A 23,530-nucleotide genomic window follows, 5' to 3' on the forward strand; every position below is an offset into this window, starting at 1 on the left:
AGCCCTGGGATTTTTTTGAAGGAATGATGCTAAAGCTGAAACTCCAGGACTTTGGCCACCTCATGCAAAGAGTTGACTCATTGGAAAAGGCTCTGATGCTGGGAGGGATTGGGGGCAGGAGGAGAAGGGGACGACAGAGGATGAGATGGCTGGATGGCATCACTGACTCAATGGACATGAGTCTGAGTGAACTCTGGGAGTTGGTGATGGACAGGGAGGCCTGGCATGCTGCGATTCATGGGGTCGCAAAGAGTCGGACATAACTGAGCGACTGAACTGAACTGAACTGAACTGAGAGATAAATATGGTATTATGCCTTTTTGACTTTAATGGCTATTTGATGAGATAAACCTAAACCTTTCCCTACCTCCTGATATTTTCTAAGATCCAAAGCATCTTTTTTTTTTTTTTTTTTGCCAGGCTGTGAGGCATGTGGGATCTTAGTTCCTCAACCAGGGATGGAATTCACACCCCCTGCACTGTATGCATAGAGTCTTAACCACTGGACTGCCAGGGAAATCCCACAAAACCATTCTTTTTTTAAACACTTTTTAAATTTATTTTTTAATTGAAGGATAATTGCTTTACAGAATTTTGTTGTTTTCTGTCAAACCTCAACATGAATCAGCCAAACCCATTCTCAAGATTACAAATTACAGTGAAGATTCATAGTCAGAGACTGAAGGCCCAAATTATCCGGTCTGTGTAATCAGGCTTGATTGTACATGGATGTCCACCTTCTTCATTTCCCCCATCAGTCAGTCTCTGCACATTACCCTGGAGTGTGATAGGCCCTGAGTTCTGGTACCTCTCTTCTAATTAACCTAACCTAGTGAGAAAGCTATAAAACAATGTCTGGATCATGATACTATTTTTAATGAAAAGTGCATATTCGTGCATAGAAGAAAAATAGTAGGCAGATGTATATCATGTTAATAGTGGAAGTCAAATTTTAGGTTTCTTTTTTTTTCTTTTCTGTTTTTCACACTATGCTGCCTTGATTATACAAGACTTTGGTTAGTAGATTACAAAGTTATGCAAACCAGTTATGCACAGGATGAAGAAGGGATGGTCAGTGAGTTTTTCATGTCAGGGAAGACTCAGGAGCTGAATTGATTGTGAGCCACAGCATAGCAGCACCCGGGACACGACCCACAGCGTCTAGAGCAGGTGGGGTGCAGGCCTCTGTGGACCCTCATGCATTAGGTCTCAGTTCCATATTTTAAGCAACTTATTTTGAAGTCGCTGAAGTAAACTCTGGCTGACTTTTAAGAATACATCTCTGATAAATATAGCCAAGAAAAAAAATGCCTATCTTTTTTGTTTTTATTTTTTCTAATCTACTTGTTTTTCCTCTAAATATATTTTTTACACAATTTTAAAGGTTAGACTGCATTTTCAGTTATTACAAAATGTTGAGTCCATTCCCTTTGTTGTACAATATGTCCTTGTAGCTGTCTTACCCAATAGCTTGTACCTCTCACTCCTCCACCCTCATGTCCTCCTCCCCACTGGGGGTCACTAGTTTGTTCTCTATAATCTGTGAGTCTGTTTCTTTTTTGTTGTATTTACTAGTTTCTTGTATTTTTTTATATTCTGCATGTAAGTGATATCATACAGTATTTGTCCTTCTCTGTCTGACTTTTTTAACTTAGCATAATGCCCTCCAAGTAAAAAATGACTTTCGTTAGACTATAAGGTACATACTCACAGATGGCCTTTCTGTGATGGAGATGCTAGAGACAGGAGTCCTACCAGGGTGGGGAGTTGGACAAGAGGATGTCTAGTGTCTAGGAGCTATAATTAATCAAACGTCACTTTTACTTGTTCATTATTCACAATATCTCCATGATGTGGGTATCATTTTTTTATCCATGAAGAAACTAATGCTCAGAGAAGGTAAAAAATTTGACCAAATAATCCAAATCTTATTAAGTTTCTGAGCTGGTTGTTGAATTTTTATCTATTTGGCTCTCAAGTTCAAAATTTTCTATTATGTCATGCTATTTTCCAATTGTGTGATTCTTTGCTCATGTCCTTACTTTCTTTCTTCTTTCTTCTGTGTATTTCTTTGCTTCTTTCCTTCCCATGACTTAAGCAAAAATGGCAACTGGTGATATAGCTGGCTTTAATTCCTAATATTGACACTCAAAAGCAAGGAAATAGATGGCTGACTCCTGGATGATAGTATCATGACTTATTATTATTTTTGGACACAGTTGAAGAGGTTATAATTTAAAAACTTCTAATGATGAATGTCTAGAGAAATCTTAAGGTTAAATGTTTAAGGATCATTCTTTTTAATACTGAAATATTTAGTATGATGCTTTCTGTAAGACACTAATGGAAGACAATTGAACCATAAATTAAAAGTAAAAGCTGGTGATTTGGTGATGTTCTAGTTTTAGGTTCTCCAAATTTCATTTATTTGCAGTGTACACCTTCTCCCTTTTGTATGGAATCCACAACTCTTCTGCATAGATTAATCACAAGAAGTTTGCATGTATATAATTCACCAGGCAGTGGCTCTTAATTAGGATGCTTTGATCTGCTGGTATGGTGTAAGTTAAACACAGTTCACTGGGATGTGCACAAGCAGAGTCTATCCTACATGGGCTCCAATCCAACTGTCAAAATCCTTCTAGTTGGGTCCCCTCCCCCTCTGTACTCCGCCCACCCCCCCATTTGAATTATGTAGCTACAGCAGCAAGCTTGAGAAAAGCTGCTGTATGGGAACAGAGCTAAGAAGGATGTTAAAGCTTGGGTGAACTGACCCCTTGACAACCTAACATGGAGGCCTTTATCTTTGATTTAACACATTTGTCAACTTGACAGGAAGCTTGGGTTGCACATTCTTGCCCTCATGAGACTCCAAGGCCCTGCAGAAAGAGTCTGGGCGTGGAAGTCAAACTAAGGGAGCGGCAAATCCTGGCCATGCAACTTACTATTCTACGATCTTGTTTCTCCTGATTGCAACTTTATCATGTATAAAGTGGGGTCATAATAATTATTCACAGAATTTTTGAGAAGACTGAAAGGTTCATGATGCAGAAATGGGAATATGGAGATAAATAGGGAAATAGATGCAAAAACAGTGTATTAAAATTTCCATTTCGAGACTGGCCTTCACAAATCTTTATGCTTGAGTTTTATGCTGGTCAAACACTTATAACCCATTATGGAGATACAGTCTAAACCCAATATCTTGCCAGGTTCAGAAGAACTATCAAATTGAGCGACTTAATGACCAAAAGTCCCCAAGCATGCAAACAAACAACCTTGTAAAGTTACATAAAAAGATGAAAGCCAATAGAAATAAAGCCGATAAGCAAATAGTAACCACTACTTAATCACAATCTGGGAAACATATTTTTGTACTTCTTACAACCATTCTATCCTTTCAACTCTTAAAAGAGCATAGAACTTACAATTCTTGTGACTGAAAAAGAATACATTCTTTCAAGTGTTCACTATGTCAGTGTCAAATTGGCAATGAGAGTAGTTAGTGAAAACCTGAGCTGGGCTGGCAAATAAGAAATAACAACATAAATTGTTTCATGAATTAAAGCTAGCTATCATGATTGATGGTCAGCAGTATGTGTTATTTATTCTACTATGAAGCAAGGGGCAGAGATGTTTGAAAATGACTAGTTAAATTTCGGTCCATCTTATTTAATAAGTGATAGTTATTTCCTACATTAATTAGAACTCAGTCTAGTTACCCAGAGCTCACATTTAAATCTCAAATTCAGCTTTGACTGAATGATCAGAAGCCATCATTGTGGACTGAAGCAGGGAAATTTTTGGTAAGGATTCTGTGACATGGTTATATAGAAGACCAAATGGATTTGGTTAGAGCTGGATTACTTACACAAGGTCCAAAGATAAATTTAGTTGAAAATTGGTCACAGGTAGCCTTGCAGTCTCAAAGGGCATTTCTGACTAGACAAACAGCGTCTCCCAGCATCCCCTCCACTGAAATAAACAGCCAAGTGTTCCCTCGCCACAGGCTGGGTAAATACTAACTAAACTGTCTGCCTCTATGCCAATAGGAGCAACACTCCCTATTTTGTAGCAAAATATTTTTCCACTCTGGCCATCCAAGAAACTCTCCAAATCCAATACATTTCAATGGACTTTTAAGGCTTCTCTATTTTTCTCACTATTTATAGCTTTTTGACGTTGGCAGGTATAAAACTGTGTTTTCTTCAGAATAAGCTTAAAAATGGCAGTGATGCCGTTTCATAGTATGCCACACGGTACTAAGCAAGTATTAAAACAATCCTTTTTGATGAATGTAAACATTGACAAAGACTAGAAAACAAAACAAATCCCTCACAGGTATGGTATCAAAGTTTGTATTTATATTGTGAAGAGTTTTGCTGGGTGAAGACACTGGGACTGGGCCCAGAGGGAAAGCCCAGACTGGTCAGGACTAATGTGTGGAAAAGAGTCTTTAAGAGGATAAACAATACAAGTCCAGGATGCTGTGATCTGCCACTTTAATAAAACTAAGGCTCAGGAAACCATACAGAAATTATTAGATGGCTTTAATGTGTATGGTATTTAATACAGTACAAATCTTTTGCTAGTATAACACCTTACTGGTCCTTGTAACAGCCCTGAACCACAGACAAAGTAATTATTCGCCCATTATATTGAGTAAGCTCCGGGAGTTGGTGATGGACAGGGAAGCCTGGTGTGCTGCAGTCCATGGGGTGGCAAAGAGTTGGACACAACTAAGTGATTGAACTGAACTATTTGGATGAGGAATCTCAGGCTCAGAAATGGCTTAATCAAGATTACATGGCAGAGCTGGAACCAGAAGCTAGATCTTCTGATGACTAAATGCCTTCTCCTTCCCCAACTTCAAACTGCTCCTTGAAGGATTCAGTTCACAGACTTGTACAATCTCACTCGGAAAGCAATCTAGTCATATGAAAGAGGCAGTGAATAATGAGAAAGAGAAACTAAGGGGATTTCTTTAGAAACTAAGAACCAGTTTATTCTATTTGTTAGTAAAGGGTTATATTTGGCTGATCAGGAAGTGATAATCTGGTACAGTTGGAATGTAGAAAAGTTGAGTGTAAATACCCAGTTCTGTCACTAACCAGCTGGACGAACTTTGGAATTCTCATTTGTTGAGCTATGAGGCCCCACTGGGGATTGCTATAAAATCATCAAAGATGAAGTCCCTCTGGGGCCCCTTGAGAGAGAGCCTCTAAGATATTCCCCAAGGGCACCCAAATCAGGCTTCACCAAGGAGGCAGGATGTAAATGGAGACTACAGCTCAATGGAGCAAGAGTATGAGGGAAATATTGACAGTAGCTTGAGCCAAGTTGGTGGCAAGGACCAGAGCACTGCTTATATGGGACAGTAAGAAGACGTTCAATGGGCAAGCAAGTACAAAAAAATGTGTGGCAAGTTCAAGAGTTACTAAATCCATTTTATCCATATAGTTAGTCATTTGGACATTTCAGGTTAAAATCTACTCCTTTCCCTTTTAATCAATTATTGAAATATTTGTCCTAAGATTTTCTTCCTCCTTCCTTCCTTCTTTCTCTCCTTACCTCCCTCCCTCCCTCCTTCATTTCTTCTTTCCACCTCGCCTGTTTATAGACAGACTGCTTTGGAGTGTATTTTAAAGAGGAGTGGATTTGTTTGTTTTAGGCAGGGAGGGTTGTCAAATACAGGTAGGTCATGCATACAGCCACACCCCTGCCATAACAGACAATGCTAATCAATCACTGCTCTCTGGGCACAATCTCAAATTTGTTTCAAGGTGTATGGGGTTGCTTAAAATTGGCACAAGTGATGAGACCTATTTGCCAAAACAAATTTAGGACAAAAGTAGGTCAAATATGGCTTTCCATTAAAAAAGTGGTAAAAGTATATTGGAAAATACACTTCCTTTATCCTTTTCAAACATTTTCCCCTTGCTGTTTTGATTTTAGCAAGAGCCTCAAGCAGAAATAGAAAAATCTTATTTGAAGTTATAGTCTAGTGCACTGAGAGCCCAGAAAAAAAATTTTTAGAAGCCTGAATGTGTCTCATGAATGGATATCATCCCTTGAATATTTTGTCAAACAAATTGACTTCTGGATATTCTGCTGTTTGCTTTTTGCAAATTTGAATTTCCCTGGTGCTAAAATTTTTTTTTCCACTCCATTGTTAATATATGTGTGCATATACATAGAGGTTATGAGTTTAGCTTCTGAAGCCAGAGTTGGAATCCCACCTCTGTCTCTTTCTAGCTGAGTATCTTTGAACAGGTTAACTTGACAACAAAACAAAGCTTCAGTTTTCTCATGTTTGTTGAAATTGTTCTGAATTGTTTGGTGAAATACTGCATGTCTTTGCTTCTGTGGATTTAAGTTAGATTTTGATGCTCCTTGAATTCTGTTTTGTGATTCCATCATGAATTTTTTGTGTGTGTTTGAACTCCAATAAAAATGTCCCCACTTCTGGTAACTGATATATTCATACCACTAGGGCTGGAAGAAAAGTAATCTGTCACTGAAGTAGATGAGAGTTGACATGACAGACTGTGCACTCTATCTTAAACATTCATAACATGCCTAATATAGCCTCTATGGAATGAAATAACTCCTTCAGAGTCTTTGCAGTCCCTTGTATCATGGCTCTTAGAGAGCAGAGCCATTATAATTCTAAAACAGCTATGCCTGTTTGGGGAATAAAGCATCAGGAAGAAACGGCATTTCATATACATAACAACTGAAACTTATAAATTGTTTAGATACGTGTGCATATACATGTGCACAAACATCTGTGGATGCGATATGCATACATACATATGAGCATAGGTATATGTGGTTTTTTAAATTCTGGTGTTTGCTTTCTTGAACCTTATTGGCTAGAAGAAAATTCTTCCAAACTGAAACACTTGAATGAAAACCTTGACCTAACTATTCTACTGGTCATGTAATTTTGGACAAGCCACCACCCCTAAATGTTAGGTAATGCATTTAAAATATGGATAAATATAACTTTACCTTTATAATCTTTCAAGTGTGTGTGTGTGTGTGTGTGTGTGTGTGTGTGTGTATACGCGCGGGCGCACGCGTGCGCATGCTCAGTTGCTTCCGTCATGTCCGACTCCTTGTGACCCTATGAACTGTAGCCCACCAGGCTCCTCTCTGTCCATGGGATTCTCTAAGCAAGAATACTGGAGTGGGCTGCTATGCCCTCCTCCAGGAGATCTTCCCAACCGAGGGATTGAACCTGTCTCCTGCGTCTCCCAGGGCAACCTGGAAACCCTTATAATCTTTCATAGGAAGGATTAATTCATGTGAAATAATGTATGTAAAATGCATAGAAAAACACTTGACACATGTCAGTTTCCCAATAGAGCTAATAATAAATAAGTTAAAATAATGTCCATGGCAAAGAAAACTAGTTTTCAGTTTCATTACTCAATGTCTTGCTTTGATTTTTATTTTACAGAATTATCATTTGCTAGTTTAAATAATACATCATTCCTTAATTATAACTGTTTTGTGAAAACTTCATTAATCCATGCCTCTCATTATGAGAAATATAAGAATTTGGGCAAATAACTAACTTCTGACCCAGAATTTCCTAATCCAAGAAAAGAGTCTGCCTCTCTGACTTCATTCTGGCCTAGTCATTCCTATTGAAAGGACGAAATCAGATAAGGCTTTTACAGATCTTTGTGAAGCACAAACTGGTCATACAATTAGAGAAGTGATATAAAATTAAACACACTTATCAAATGCTCACATATATATTGACTGACAGGCAGTGTCTCTAAAGAAGACTAAAATATTAGTACAAACAATTAGCCCCATAGCAGGTTGTGATGATTAAATTTGCTAATTATTCCTCTCAGTTGGAAAAGTTGACTTCTATTTGTTTTTTAATAAGAAAGTACAGTGCATGCTAAATTTCACCTTTAAAATTCATTGGTTTGGAGATAAATAGCATTTCCAAAAGAATTCTTGGGCTTATAACAAGGTTGTATCTCCATGTTAGGAAAGAAATGTTCACAGATCCATCAGGATGGTGACATTTGGTTACACCGTTTGCATGGAGTGACCAGATACAACTGTGTCTTTTTGACTGTGCTGCTGTGCATGTGGGATCACAAATACTGATTTCACCAAATGTTTCAGCATAAGCAGCCTCTCTACTGTCAAAACTTAAAAGTATAGAACCTCAAGATTTCAACCTTCTTCATACTTCCCCCCAGTAGAGAAGACATTTATGGTTTATACTTAAAAAAAATTTTTTTTTTTTTTAGTGAGAAATATTGCATCAGTCTACTGGTTTAATTTTAAGAACAGTGAATTTAAGGGACAAATCTATCATTTACCTCCATACACCTTTGAATGATATATTAAACTTACTATTTCTGCCATTTGTGAAATAAGGCTAATGATACTTCACACGACTTTTATGAAAAATTAAATTACATAAAATTACTTTGTAATTAACACAATATTATAAATGTGTAAATATTGTCCTAGTCTTTTTAATTCTCTCTGAAGTTGTGATCAGTTTGTGTTTTGCATGTACCGTGAGTCATTAATTCCTTCACACAGGTTGAAATTTATCCTTGAGCAAAGCAATTGTATTTGATACTTAAATTCAATTGTGTTAAAAAAAGATAAAAAGGAGTTCAGAGGTATTTTCTACTATTTATAGTTCCTGAGGCTATATATTTGTGGATTTCTGGGGAAAAAATGTCCTCTCATCTCTCTTGTGATACAAGTGGGAGAATACAAGTGGGACTATGGTAAAATATAGGAGGAAAGAAGCAGAGTGAAATGTGTAGGACAGTAGTTAAGGACAAGAGGTATGTGGTCAGATATACTTGGGTTTTTAATATAGCCTCTGGTACTCAGTGTTATTGTTTGTAGACTCGATAATACTCCTAAAGTGAAATGAAGTGAAATGAAATTGCTCAGTTGTGTCTGATTCTTTGCGACCCCATGGACTATAGCCTACCAGGCTCCTCCATCCATGGGATTTTCCAGGCAAGAGTACTGGAGTGGGTTGCCATTTCTTTCTCCAGGGGATCTTCCTGACCCCGGAATGGAACCTGGGTCTCCTGCATTGCAGACAGACGCTTTACCGTCTGAGCCACCAGGGAAGCATAATACTACTAAAGAAACATATCAAATCTGAGATAACATTTTACACATACTAGTGTATATGTTTTTGTTGTTCAGTCACTAAGTCATGTGTAACTACTGAGAACCCATGGACTGCAGCACACCAGGCATCTCTGTCCTTCACTATCTGCCTTCAGTTCAGTTTAGTTCAGTTCAGTCACTCAGTCATGTCTGACTCTGTGACCCTATGAATCGCAGCACGCCAGGACTCCCTGTCCATCACCAACTCCCGGAGTTCACTCAGACTCACGTCTATCGAGTCAGTGATGCCATCCAGCCATCTCATCCTCTGTCGTCCTCTTTTCCTCCTGCCCCCAATCCCTGCCAGCATCAGAGTCTTTTCCAATGAGTCAACTCTTCACATGAGGTGGCCAAAGTACTGGAGTTTCAGCTTTAGCATCATTCCTTCCAAAGAAATCCCAGGGCTGATCTCCTTCAGAATGGACTGGTTGGATCTCCTTGCAGTCCAAGGGACTCTCAAGAGTCTTCTCCAACACCACAGTTCAAAAGCATAAATTCTTCGGTGCTCAGCTTTCTTCACAGTCCAACTCTCGCATCCATACATGACCACTGGAGAGTTTGCTCATATTCCTCTCCATTGAGTCAATGGTGCTATCTAACCATTTCAGCCTGTGTGTGTGTGTGTGTGTATACATACACATATATATGTATGTATGTGTATATATGTCAATCCTAATCTCCCAGTTCGTCCCACCCTCCCCTTCCCTTGCTGTGTCCATATGTCCATTCTCTATATCTGTGTTTCTATTTCTGCCCTGCAAATAGGTTCATCTGTACCATTTTTCTAGATTCCATATATGTTGCATTAATATATGAGATTTATTTTTCTCTTTCCGACTTACTTCACTTTGTGTAAAATAGATAGCTAGTGGGAACCTGCTGTATAGCACAAAGAGCTCATGGGGGTGTTCTGTGATGACCTGGGTGGGTGGAAAGGGGGAATGGGAAAGTGTTCCAAGAGGGAAGGAATATATGTATACGTATAGCTGATTCACTTTGTTGTACATCAGAAACTAACACAACAATGTAAAGTAATTATATTCCAATAAAAAATCTGAGATTATATGATACCTTTAAACTAATATCAGAAATATGTGAAAAACATTAATGCTAAAATTGGATTCAGCTAGTAAAGGAATCTCCTTTTTTCTCCTGCAAAGAGAATGCTCCAACTTTAGAGAGGATAAAGTGTATCATCCAGTAAAGAAATGAAGAAATATGGGGATATTATCATGATTTGTTCAATGGGCTAGAGAGATACAACTGGAAGTGGAGGGCTATGGGAAATATTGAAAACTGGAAAAACAGACAGAAAATTTCATTAACTTTAAGATAATATGATATGTTTATACACACACACACATATATATATATATACACATACACACACACACATATATATACATACATCAGATCAGATCAGATCAGTCGCTCAGCCGTGTCCAACTATTTGCAACCCCTTGAATCGCAGCACGCCAGGCCTCCCTGTCCATCACCAACTCCCGGAGTTCACTCAGACTCACGTGCATCAAGTCAGTGATGCCATCCAGCCATCTCATCCTCTGTCATCCCCTTCTCCTCCTGCCCCCAATCCTCCCAGCATCAGAGTCTTTTCCAATGAGTCAACTCTTCGCATGAGGTGGCCAAAGTCCTGGAGTTTCAGCTTTAGCATCATTCCTTCCAAAGAAATCCCAGGGCTGATCTCCTTCAAAATGGACTGGTTGGATCTCCTTGCAGTCCAAGGGACTCTCAAGAGTCTTCTCCAACACCACAGTTCAAAAGCATCAATTCTTCGGCGCTCAGCCTTCTTCACAGTCCAACTCTCATATCCATACATGACCACAGGAAAAACCATAGCCTTGACTAGACGAACCTTTGTTGGCAAAGTAATGTCTCTGCTTTTGAATATGCTGTCTAGGTTGGTCATAACTTTCCTTCCAAGGAGTAAGCGTCTTTTAATTTCATGGCTGCAATCACCATCTGTAGTGATTTCGGAGCCCATAAAAATAAAGTCTGACACTGTTTCCACTGTTTTCCCATCTATTTCCCATGAAGTGGTGGGACTGGATGCCATGATCTTCGTTTTCTGAATATTGAGCTTTAAGCCAACTTTTTCACTCTCCACTTTCACTTTCATCAAGAGGCTTTTGAGTTCCTCTTCACTTTCTGCCATAAGGGTGGTGTCATCTGCATATCTGAGGTTATTGATATTTCTCCCAACAATCTTGATTCCAGCTTGTGTTTCTTCCAGTCCAGCATTTCTCATGATGTACTCTGCATGTAAGTTAAATAAACAGGGTGACAATATACAGCCTTGACGAACTTCTTTTCCTATTTGGAACCAGTCTGTTGTTCCATGTCCAGTTCTAACTGTTGCTTCCTGACCTGCATACAAATTTCTCAAGAGGCAGATCAGGTGGTCTGGTATTCCCATCTCTTTCAGAATTTTCCACAGTTTATTGTGATCCACACAGTCAAAGGGTTTGGCATAGTCAATAAAGCAGAAATAGATGTTTTTCTGGAACTCTCTTGCTTTTTCTATGATCCAGCGGATGTTGGCAATTTGATCTCTGGTTCCTCTGCATTTTCTAAAACCAGCTTGAACATCAGGAAGTTCACGGTTCACACATATGCATTTCCTGTTATCTTTATCTTAAGGAAATGCATATGTATACATATATATATATACAAACATATAGTGTTATTGAAGTATAATTTGATACCTTATGACTTACAAATTGTACACCCATCAGAACAATCTAGTTTCAAAACACATCTGTCATCACAAATAAAAAGTTCTCTTGGGCTCTTTAGTAGTTAATTCTCACTCCATAATTTAGCCCCAGGCAACAACTATCTTCTCTTGTGGCTCATTATGGGCTTCCCTTGTGGCTCAGTGGGTTAAGAATCCACCTGCAATGTGGGAGACATGGATTCGATCCCTGGATTGGGAAGATGCCCTAGAGAAGGGAAAGGCTACCCACTCCAGCATTCTGGCCTGGAGAATTCCATGAAGTGTACAATCCATGCGTTTGCAAAGAGTGAGCAACATGACTGAGCAACATTCACTCACTCAACCACTATCTGCTTTCTGAGTCTATAGTTTTGCCTTTTTGAGAAAGTTCATACAAAAAAAGAATCTTATGCTGACACATGGTCTTATGACTCCTTTCAACTAGCATAATGGTTTCTAGGTTTGTTCCTATTGTAGATGTATCAGTTGTATTAGTGTTTATTCATTTTTATTGCTGAATAGTATTCCATTGTAGAGCTATCCTACATTTTGTTTATTCATTCACCAAATGATGAACATTTGGATTTTTTCCAGTTTGGGGCTATTATCAATAGTACTGCTATGAACATTCACGTTGCAAGCATTTGTATGGACATATGTTTTCAATACTCTTGGATAGATATCTAGGAGTAGTATTGCTAAATCAGATGGTAAGTGTGTTCAATTATTTAAGAAACTACAAATCTATTTTCTGAAGTGTCTGTGCCTTTTTACACTTCTACCAGCAATATATGAGGGATCTTGTTTTTTTTTCACATCCTCTTCAGTGCTTGATGTTATCAGTCTGTTGGATTATAGCCATTCTAGTAAATGTATAGTGTAATCCACTGTGGTTTTAATTTGCATTTCTCTAGTGACTAATGTCGAGCATCTTTTCATGAACTAACTAGGCATTTGAATGTCTTCTTTGTTAAAGTATCTATCCAAATCATTTTTCAAAGTTTTTTTTTTTTTTTTTTTGAATTTTTTTCTCTTCGTATTATTGAGTTGGAAAAGTTCTCCATGTGTTCTGTGTACTCATCTTTTGTAAACTATATGATTTGCAAATATTTTCTCCCAGTCTGTGTGGCTTGTTTTTTTTCATTTTCTTAATGATGTGCTTTGTAAAAGATTTTATTGTTAATGTCACAATTTATTATGTTTTTCTTTTATGGATCATGCTTTTTGAATCATATCTAAGAAATCTTTGCCTAACAGAAGGTAACATATATCTCTTCTGTTTTATTCTAAGAGAGTTATTGTTTTAGCACTCACATTTTGAGTTAATCTTGTGTATGGGTAAGTAAAGGGTCTAAGTTCATTTTTGAATGAATGGATATCCAATTGTTCTAATACTGAAAAGACTACCCCTTATTCACTGAATTATCTTGGTATCTCTGTTGAAATCAGCTCTGTAAGGGTTTATTTCTGGATTGAGTATTCAGTTGTATTGATTGATATGTCTATCCTTAGGCTGATACTACACTGTCTTCATTACTGTAGTTTTACTGAAAGTTTTAAAATAATTTAGTGTAAGTTCTCCAATTTTATTCTTTAAAAAGTTGATTTGGTTATTTCATCTCCTTTGCATTTCCATATAAGTTTTATGATTGTGTATGTGTGTTAGTTGCTCAGTCATGTCCAACTCTTTGCAACCACAAGGAGTCTAGCTCACCAGGCTCCTCTGTCCATGGAATTCTCCGGGCACTTATAATGGAGTGGGTTGCCATTCCCTTCTCCAAGGGATCTTCCTGACCTGGAGATTAGACCTGGGTCTCTCTCATTGCAGGCAGATTCTTTATTGTCTGAGCCATCAGGGAAGCCCATAATTTTTATGATTAGCTTGTCAACTTTATCAACAAGCCAGCTGTGATTTTGATAGGAATTTCTGCCTTTTTCTTTCTCTCCTGTGCATCTAAGAATTTTGTTACATGAATTCTGTGATGCTTGGCATTATTATCCAGTTTCTGAGGTGCTATTCATTCTTCTTCATGTGTTCTCCCCACATCTATTCTTTAGATTAAATAGTATCTGTTAATCTATCTTCAAGTTCATTGATTATTTCTTTTGCGTCTTGAATCTCTTGTTGAGCCCTAATATCCTAGGCATTTTTTCCATTTTAATTATTGTATCTTCAATTCTCAAATTTTTTTTTTTCTAGTATTCTCTTCTCTACTAAGATTCCCTACTTGGTGGGTAATTATTATGATACTGTGTGCATATGAATTAAACTCAATATTTGTGCCCATGCAGAGTTAGGCTCTATTGACTATATTTTTTTTCCCCTCTGTGCATGAGTTACATTTTTTTGACTGTCTTGTAATTTCTGGCCAAAAACATGACAGTTTATGTATTGTAATTGATAATATATGGTAGCAACTCTGGGTTCTAAGTTATTTTTCTGCCTTTTTTTTCCTTTTTGTACCTTGTGTGACCTTAAAATGCAAAATATCCCCCCCCCTCCTCCAGTAGGTAGTCACTGGTCTGGTTTCTTATTCTCATTTTGATTTTTTTTTTTTAGCATGGCTTAATAGAGGTAACTCTTGTTTCTGCATAACTTACAGTCAGCCAATGATTTGGCTAGAGTTTGTACTCAGACACTGCCATCCCTTAGGATATTCACCTCTGAAAAGCAGTGTGTTTGTAGTTTGAGGACTATGTTAAAAAATTCGTCTGTTTCTCAAGTCCTTCTTGGTTTTAGCTTGTGAGTGGATTCCCTCAGGTCTCCCCCGTGATGCCGGTAGTTGCTGGTCAACCATCAGTGTGTGTAGAGAACTTATCTACACACCTATGAGCTCTCTTTTCTAGGATCTCCCCATACAATTTCTATTGGTTCACTGTTTGCCCCAAACAGGACCACAGCCTCGGGATCTTGATAGAGCTGTGGGATTTTCTGATTTATTCTTTATGGTGCTTGTCAAAGTCATGAGTTTGGCCCCGTTCCCAAGCAAGTTGTCTCCCTCTAGTAGCAGTGCTGCTGGTACTCTTCCCAGTCTTGCCTTGGTCACCAAATGAGCAAGAGCCACACAAATGAGAAAATCCCCAGGCGAGAAGGCCATAGACTCCAGTTGTGTTTACCCAAATTTCTAGCAGTTTTTCACAAATAAATTCTCAGCTGTCTGCTTTTGTACACTTTCCAGACCTCTGATGTGCTTTGGTGTGATGATTTTGTCCAGTTTATGCTTCTTTATGAAGAGAGAATTCTCTGACTTCATGCCATTGTAGCTTGAAATTTCCCCAAAGTCGGAAGCTAATTTTCCATATCTAAAATATCTACATTTTAAACGTGTGCCTTTTATGTTCTTTCTTCTCTTCCTATGTGTTTTTGTTTAGTCCCTAAGTCATGTCTTTTGCGACTCTTTTGTGACCTTGTGGACTGTAGCCCACCAGGCTCCTCTGTCCATAGGATTTCCCAGGTAAGAATACTGGAGTGTGTTGCCATTTCCTCCTCCAGGGGATCTTCCCAACTTAGGAATCAAATCTGCTTCTCCTGCATTGGCAAATGGATTCTTTACCACTGAGCCACAGGGGAAGCTCAGCCACTAATTTATTTGTATCTTTATCTTGTATCCTGTAATGTATATCCTTTTGTTTATGTTTATTTTTGTACACTTCTTATTGAAAATTTGTTGTATGGTTTTGAATCTGCATATTTATTTATGTGCATAAACCTAGACTTTTAAAGATCATCTGTAGATTGTCTACCTTTTGCATGGCCCACAGTGACTCCATTTCCAGTTTTATTGCCTAGTTAAGTTTCTTAAGTCTAAACAAAATATAACACAATTAGAGACACTACATTTAATGTCTTTTAGTTTATACATGTCTATAATTTGTGAGAAAATGTGATTTGGGTTTGTTATTTGTCATACTCATGCTATCATTTTTTTTTTCCTGTCAAAGGCAACTTTTTTCCTGCTATATTTCTAACTTGGAAAAGCATTCTGGGGAAAGTATACTTGGTAATGATACTTTAGGAAATAATAATAATGATATTTTCCAAGCACTGTTCAAAAGTTATCACCTAGTAGGTCACACAACCATTACTACTTTTTCTCACCTCTATTGAAAGTGATGGTTTACATTTAGGACATTTGAAGCAAATATAGAAGAAAAAAAGGTTCACATTTACTCAGTAGTGCCACAAATTATAATTTTTTTCACTTATTAAATTTTAATTAATTGTAAAAAATATCTTTAAAACTGCTGATAAGAAGGCCATGTTACAAATAGTTTCATATATTTCCATTAGCAGGAAAATATTAGTTTTAAAACCTATGGAGGCATGACAACAGATAAGATAACTATAAGAAATGGGTAAATTTTTATAAAAATACAATCTCTCAAGATTGAATCATAAAGACATACAATGTCTAATCAGACCTATAAGGAGATTAAATAAGTAATTAAAAGAAAAATCTCACAAAGGAAAGCCCAGTACCAGGAAGCTTCACTGAAGAAGTCTATCAAACATTTAAAGATCTAACACCAGTCCTTTTAGAAACTTCCAAACAATTGAAGAGGAGGAAACATTCCCAAATCATTCTGTGAGACCAGTATTATTGTGATACAAATATTCCTGATGAGCATTGATGTAAAAATACTAGTAAACCAAATTCAACAGATTATATACCATGACCAAGCAGGATTTATTCCTGGAATACAAAGATGTTTCAACATCCCAAACTCAATTAATTTAATAGCATCACATTAATAGAATGAAGAACACAAACTACATGACCATCCCATTTGATGCAGGAAGGGCATCTGACAAAATCAAAATCCTTTCATGATTTAAAAAACTCAACAATCTTAAGAGTAGAAGAGAATGACGTCAATACAATAAGGCCATACATGAAAAGCCCACAGATAGCATCACACCCAATGGTAAAACTTAAAGGCTTCCCTTTAAGATCAAGAACAAGGCAAGAATGCCCAGTCTATCACTTCCAGTCAGCACAGCATTGGAGTCCAAGTCAGAGCAATCAGACAAGAGAAAGAAAGTATAAGGCATGCAAATTGTAAAGGAAGAATAAAATGACCTGCTTGCAGAAAGCATAATTAAATATGTAGAAATCCTATATATTCTCCCCTCCACACAAAAAGTGTTAGAATAAATGAAGTAAACAGTTACAGGATAAAAACCAACATGAAAGTCAGTTGTGAAATAAGTCAGAGATAAACAAATACTGTATGATATCACTTATGTATAGAATCTGAAAAATACAGCAAACTAGTGAACATAATTTAAAAAAGGAAGCAGACTCACAGGTACAAAGAACAGACTAGCGCTTGCCACTGGGGAGAGGGAGGGGCAATCATTGGGGTAGTAGAGAGGGAGGTAGAAATTATTGAGTAAGATAGGCTACAAGGATGTATTGTACAACAGGAAGAATGTAGCCAATATTTTGTAATAACTGTAAATGGAATGTAACCCTCAAAAATTGTATAAGCTTTTTTACAATAAATAAATTACAAAACATTTTTAAAAGCCCATGAGAAAATACAGCATACACACAAGACTGGTGCAATTAAAAAATGAATTAGTACAAAATATTGAGAAGAATGTGGAGTTATGGGAACTCTCAACTGCTAGTATAAGTGTAGAGCGGTACTAGCATTTAGAAAATCAGGTTGGTAGCACTTAGGAAAGCTGAAAATATACACTCCCTACAATCTGGCTATTCCGTTTCTACAAATAAGTTTCAGAAAATCTTCTGTACTTGCATCTATAAGGAATGCTCATCAAAACTGGTTGTGTGAACAAAGAATTGGAAATAGTTAAATACATATCAGTATTAGAATAGAAAACTTTGTGTTCTACTCATATATAGTGAAAATGAACAAACTAGACACTAGTTTGAAGCTGGGTGAATCTCAGAAATAACTTTGAATGCTAAAAAGCTGGTCTCGGAAAACTTTATACAATGATTGCATCTGTATAATATTCACAATCATATCAAGACAAGCATATGTTGTGTTTGTATATACGTATAAATCTTATGCATGCTGGAACACTGAAGTGCTCAAAAGTTAAATAAATGTACCCTTTGAGTTCCACCCCTCACCTCTGGCCCTGAGGACTTGTAGCTAAGTTTCATAGTTTTTATGTCCCTTTCTCTGAATGTTGGAAGCCAGTATTTTCATTTTTCATCATGTTGAGAATGCCTCTATCAGTACTCCCCTATGCCCTTGTAATCTGCTGCTCTTTTATTTTTGGTGGCCTGGGAAACCAGAAAACTAAGCCCAGTAGAACCTTGCATAAGACAATCTCCAGATTTGAGCCTAGGGCACTTTCCTATGAGCAAACCGTGTGGCCTTTTGTGCACAGGCCATGTAACATTCATTTATTTAATGACCATTTAGCAATTTCCTACCACATACTGGACTCTATTCTGGGTTTTCTAGAAATATAGCAATGGATAATAAGACCAAATCCCTAAGTATATGTAATTTATAGTTGTGGGGCCACTCTTGACTGTATGCTAAGTAAACAAGGATGCTTCAAAAGGTGAATTTGGGTGTGGGAGTCATTTCTGTAAATGCAAGTATACACATTCTGTGTGTACATGTAGAAAAACAAAGTTTGCAGCCATGCAGGCATCAGCGCTATATGTATAGATATGAGCTCTATGTGTGTAAATATGAATAATTAATGCTGATAAACCTGATAGGGCTTCCCTGGTGGTTCAGACAGGAAAGAATCTGCCTGCAATGCAGGAGACCCGGGTTTGATCCCTGAGTCAGGAAGATCCCCTGCAGGAGGGCATGGCAGTCCACTCTAGTATCCTTGCCTGGGAAATCCTATGGTCAGGGCAGCCTGGCAGGCTACAGTCCATATCACAGAGTTGGACACGACTGAGCGAATAACACACACACACACAAACCTGATAAGATGCTTGGAAGGTGCAGTGCTGTGGTACCATTGGGCAAGTTCAGTATCTCAGATTATGTTTGCTAAAGCCTAACCAAACAAAAAATGGTTGGAAGTAAAACAAAAAATTTAAACTATCTTTTTTTGATGGCATTTAGTTTCCTTCCAAATCCACTAGGGGAGTATCTGCTATTGGTATGCAAAACCAACATCTTTTTTTTTTTTTTTTTTAAGGTGACTTGCAAAATGTTAAGAGTGACACCCAGAGCTTAGGTCATAAACTGTTCATCTCGGGTGTAATGCACTGTGTTAATAGAGCCAGTGTAAGACTTTCCTTGCTGAAGAGCTGAAGAACATACTTCACATTAATCACCAGTGTTGGACAAAGAGGACACTTCAGGCTCTTTTTTTTCTTCTTCTTAGTTACTCCTTTATTTCTGAAAAAAGTTTGTTTTGATCTACCACTAAACTTGACATAAAGAAACAAAGAAATAAAATGTGTTCATTGATCTGGGATGGTATATGGTATACTATAATCTCTACCTGTGGAATTTATTAACTGTTACCTGAAAATCCCATGGACGGAGGAGCCTGATGGGCTGCAGTCCATGGGGTCACTGAGGGTCGGACACGACTGAGCGACTTCACTTTCACTTTTCATTTTCATGCACTGGAGAAGGAAATGGCAACCCACTCCAGTGTTCTTGCCTGGCAAATCCCAGGGAGAGGGGAGCCTGGTGGGCTGCCGTCTATGGGGTTGCACAGAGTTGGACATGACTGAAGCGACTTAGCAGCAGCAGCAGCAGCATTATCAAGTTAATTTGTGTTTAGATTCAAAGTCCACCTTCATAGGATTGTTGTTCTGACTCTTACCTGCTTCAGAGACCTGAACCTGGGTCTCCCACATTGCTGGCAGACTCTTTACCACCTGAGCTACCAGGGAAGGCTGGTTCAGAGACCTGAACAGATTTCAAATGACCATGTCAGTTGCCATTTGAAAACAATATATTTTTCACAATTTTCTGACACTAATAGTAATCAGGGAAGCATTTGAAAACAAAAGACACTTGAATTTTCTGAGTATGAACGTGTGTGGTCTCTGGACCCCTGTTCTAATTTCATTGGTAAAAATAATGAGTAACAATACAAGGGGCTTCCTAGATGGCTCAGTGGTAAAGAATCTGCCTGCCAATGCAGGGGACAGCATTTAGTCCTTGGGTTGGGACAATACCTGGAGAAGGAAATGGCAACCCACTCCAGTGTTGGAAATCCCATGGACAGAGGAGCCTGATGGGCTACAGTCCATGAGGTCACAAAAGAGCTGGACATGACTTAATGACTAAACAACAACAACAAACATACAACGCTGCTGCTGCTGCTGCTGCATCGCTTCAGTCGTGTCCGACTCTGTGTGATCCCAGAGATGGCAGCCCACCAGCCTCCCCCGTCCCGGGATTCTCCAAGCAAGAACGCTGGAGTGGGTTGCCATTTCCTTCTCCAGTGCATGAAAGTGAAAAGTGTAAGTGAAGCTGCTCAGTCGTGTCCGACTCTTCGAGACCCCATGGACTGCAGCCTATCAGGCTCCTCCGTCTATGGGATTTTCCAGGCAAGAGTACTGGAGTGGGGTGCCATTGCCTTCTCCATACAAGGGGCTAGGTGACTTCATAGGTTAATTCATTAGGTGTTAATGTCTAGATCTGGGAGTTTGCATAAACATCTCCCTGAAGATAAGTCCAGGGCATTAGATGTTTTTGGCGGGCTGGTTTCCTGCTTCCTCCCCTGCTTTAAAACAACACATACTTCAGATAGTTTGGTTTGAGTCACATGACGGTCATATCTCCTGAGAAAATCCCAACACTGGTCAGCAGGTAGATTACAGATTACTAATGCTGGGACACACTGACAGCTGTGGTCTAGGTTTTCCAGCATCTTCACCATCTTCCTCCATGTAGCCAGGGCTTGTCAGTCACTCCTGGCTATTGCTGCTGTGAGTCACCTATTTACTCAAATCTAGTTTTGAAAGGCAATGAAACAGAGTCAGCGTAGACACATGGAAGGCACATACAATGTGTTAGGCTTATGGGTTAAAAAAAAAAAGGTCTCACAGTTTATAGCTCTAAGTGGCTAGTTTTATGCTGCTTTACAAAGTAAACTCAATGTGAAGGTCATAATGAATGAATCCCTAGATGTTTACCAAACCCCCAAATTAAATTGCATTCTTAATTGTTTTGCAAAAACATTGGCTTACCTAATTAAATAGGAATGGCACTTTGTTGCTACAGAGGATAGAATATTGAAGCCTTTAGGACTCATTTCAATGAGCTATTCTGCTTGATTAATGAATTTGGCCCATTCAGATTTTTTGGTACTGTAGAGTCATATTATACTGGAAGAGACTACTGAAACAAATCTTTTGCAAATGGTGGGCAAAATATTATTATCATTATTTTGGAGAGTTATAAATAAAGAAATGAAATATATTTACTGAGTCAGAAATTTTAATTTTTGTAATAAAAAAAATCACATTTTTCTCTTATACATTTTGAAGCCATAAGTAAAAATAAATTTTTGAAAATACTTTTCAACAAAGAAAAGTGAGAAAAAGAGATTCATTATTGTCTTAAATAGCATAATAAAATATATAACCCGGTGTACGAGACAGCAAAAGAGACACTGATGTATAGAACAGTCTTATGGACTCTGTGGGAGAGGGAGAGGGTGGGAAGATTTGGGAGAATGGCAATGAAACATGTAAAATATCATGTAGGAAACGAGTTGCCAGTCCAGGTTCGATGCACGATGCTGGATGCTTGGGGCTGGTGCACTGGGACGGCCCAGAGGGATGGGATGGGGAGGGAGGAGGGAGGAGGGTTCGGGATGGGGAACACATATATACCTGTGGCGGATTCATTTTGATATTTGGCAAAACTAATACAATTATGTAAAGTTTAAAAATAAAATTAGAAAAAAATATATATGCAGAAGCTCACAAAAGAACTTATATTGTGAAATTTTGAAAATCTTAAAATTAAAAAAATTGACACATACAAATATGCAATATAAAATTCTATTCTGTAAGAAGTTAAAGTATGTATGTCTTATTCTCACCATCAGAGATTATTCATTTGTTCACTTCTATTTATAATTAATATTTGAAAACATTTTGAAAAAAGTGACATAAAATAGGAACCATGAATTTTTTTAAAAACACAGATGTATTCAGACGTAATTCATATACCAAGCAAGTCAACCATTTAAAGTGTGCAGTTCAGTGGTTGTAAACATATCCACAGGTACATGCAGCCATCCCCACAATGGATTAGAACATTTTCATATGTCAGAAAGAAAGCCCCTGTCATTTAGTATTGCTTCCTCTTCTCCTTTCTCGACTCCCCCCACTTCCAGCCCTAAGCAACCCATAATCTATGCTCTATCTTCATAGATTTGCCCATTTTGGAATTTCATATAAATGGAATCATACTATATATTATTTTTTAAGTGGCTTCTTTCACTTAGCATGTTTTCAAGGTTCACTCATGTTGTAGCATGTAATTGGGACCTGTGAATTTTATTCATCTAACTCAGTTTTTTCTCAGTTTTGCCAACTTCTTAAGGCCTCTCTCATACTTTTGAAAATAGTAATACCAATGCCAGTTTTTACATCTTGTAAATGGAGTTCTATGTATCTTTGTATCTTTATCTTTAACAAACTTAAAAATTTAACATACTTTAAAAATTCTTCAGAGAAAGAGTTAAAAATAACAACATTTTGTTGACTTTTGTAGGTATTATCTAGTGTTTGTTCCTTATTCTAGTGATATTAACATTTATGAAAGCAGATTCTTGGACAGCTGAGGTTGCCCACATAACCATTTGCTTGTAAGATGTTTTTTTCCCTTCATTTCATTGGACATTTTCTGGGTGGCCTGTTGGTGGTATCACTAGTGACAGTTTGGTCACCTAGTTATGTGACAAAGGCAGCTGGTCTTTGTGCTGTTGACAAAGAGGGGTATTAGATCACTGGCTGATCATTTCATTATCATTTTATTAATGGAAAGCATGTTTAAAAATAAGAAGTGAATATATATTTCAAATAGTATATGCCTGTACTTTCAATTCTTATCATTTCCTAAGATTTAGGTTTCTGAGAGGCAGTTGCTTTTTCATATTACAGTTATGAATCCTGATAAAATTTTTTCCCAAGAGGTACTAATACCTAGAAATTTGGAAGGTTGGGGAAAAAATTAGAGGATTTTGTTGTTATTCTTTATTCCCCTGTAAGCAATTCTTAAATTTGAAAATTTTTCATTAAAATCAAAAGTACTGTAGAAAACTTTATGACAGAAGAGAAAAATCATCTCAGATCACTATAGAAAGAGCTTCTTTTTACTGATACAATAGAATGGGGAAATTTTCAATTGCCAAAATACAACCAGGGGAGAAGTAGTCATGCCTTTAGAAAAAGGAAAAAAATATATATATATATATACACACTCAAGTAATAAAAGATATAATGATCCTCTAAGAAAGTGGGCCTTGTTAACCAAAAGTCCCTTTGTTTTATGGAATTACTTGATGAGTTGGATATAGAGACTTAAAGATAGTAGTTAGAACACAGATACATTGCCCTGAAAAGAACAGGGAGGAGGGGATGGATGTGTGGCAACAGAGTAAGACATTCCTGAAGAAAGAAAATTTGGAAGGGA

Source organism: Bos indicus x Bos taurus, chromosome 9, assembly GCF_003369695.1.
Source record: "Bos indicus x Bos taurus breed Angus x Brahman F1 hybrid chromosome 9, Bos_hybrid_MaternalHap_v2.0, whole genome shotgun sequence".
NCBI classification, from domain to species: Eukaryota; Metazoa; Chordata; class Mammalia; order Artiodactyla; family Bovidae; genus Bos; species Bos indicus x Bos taurus.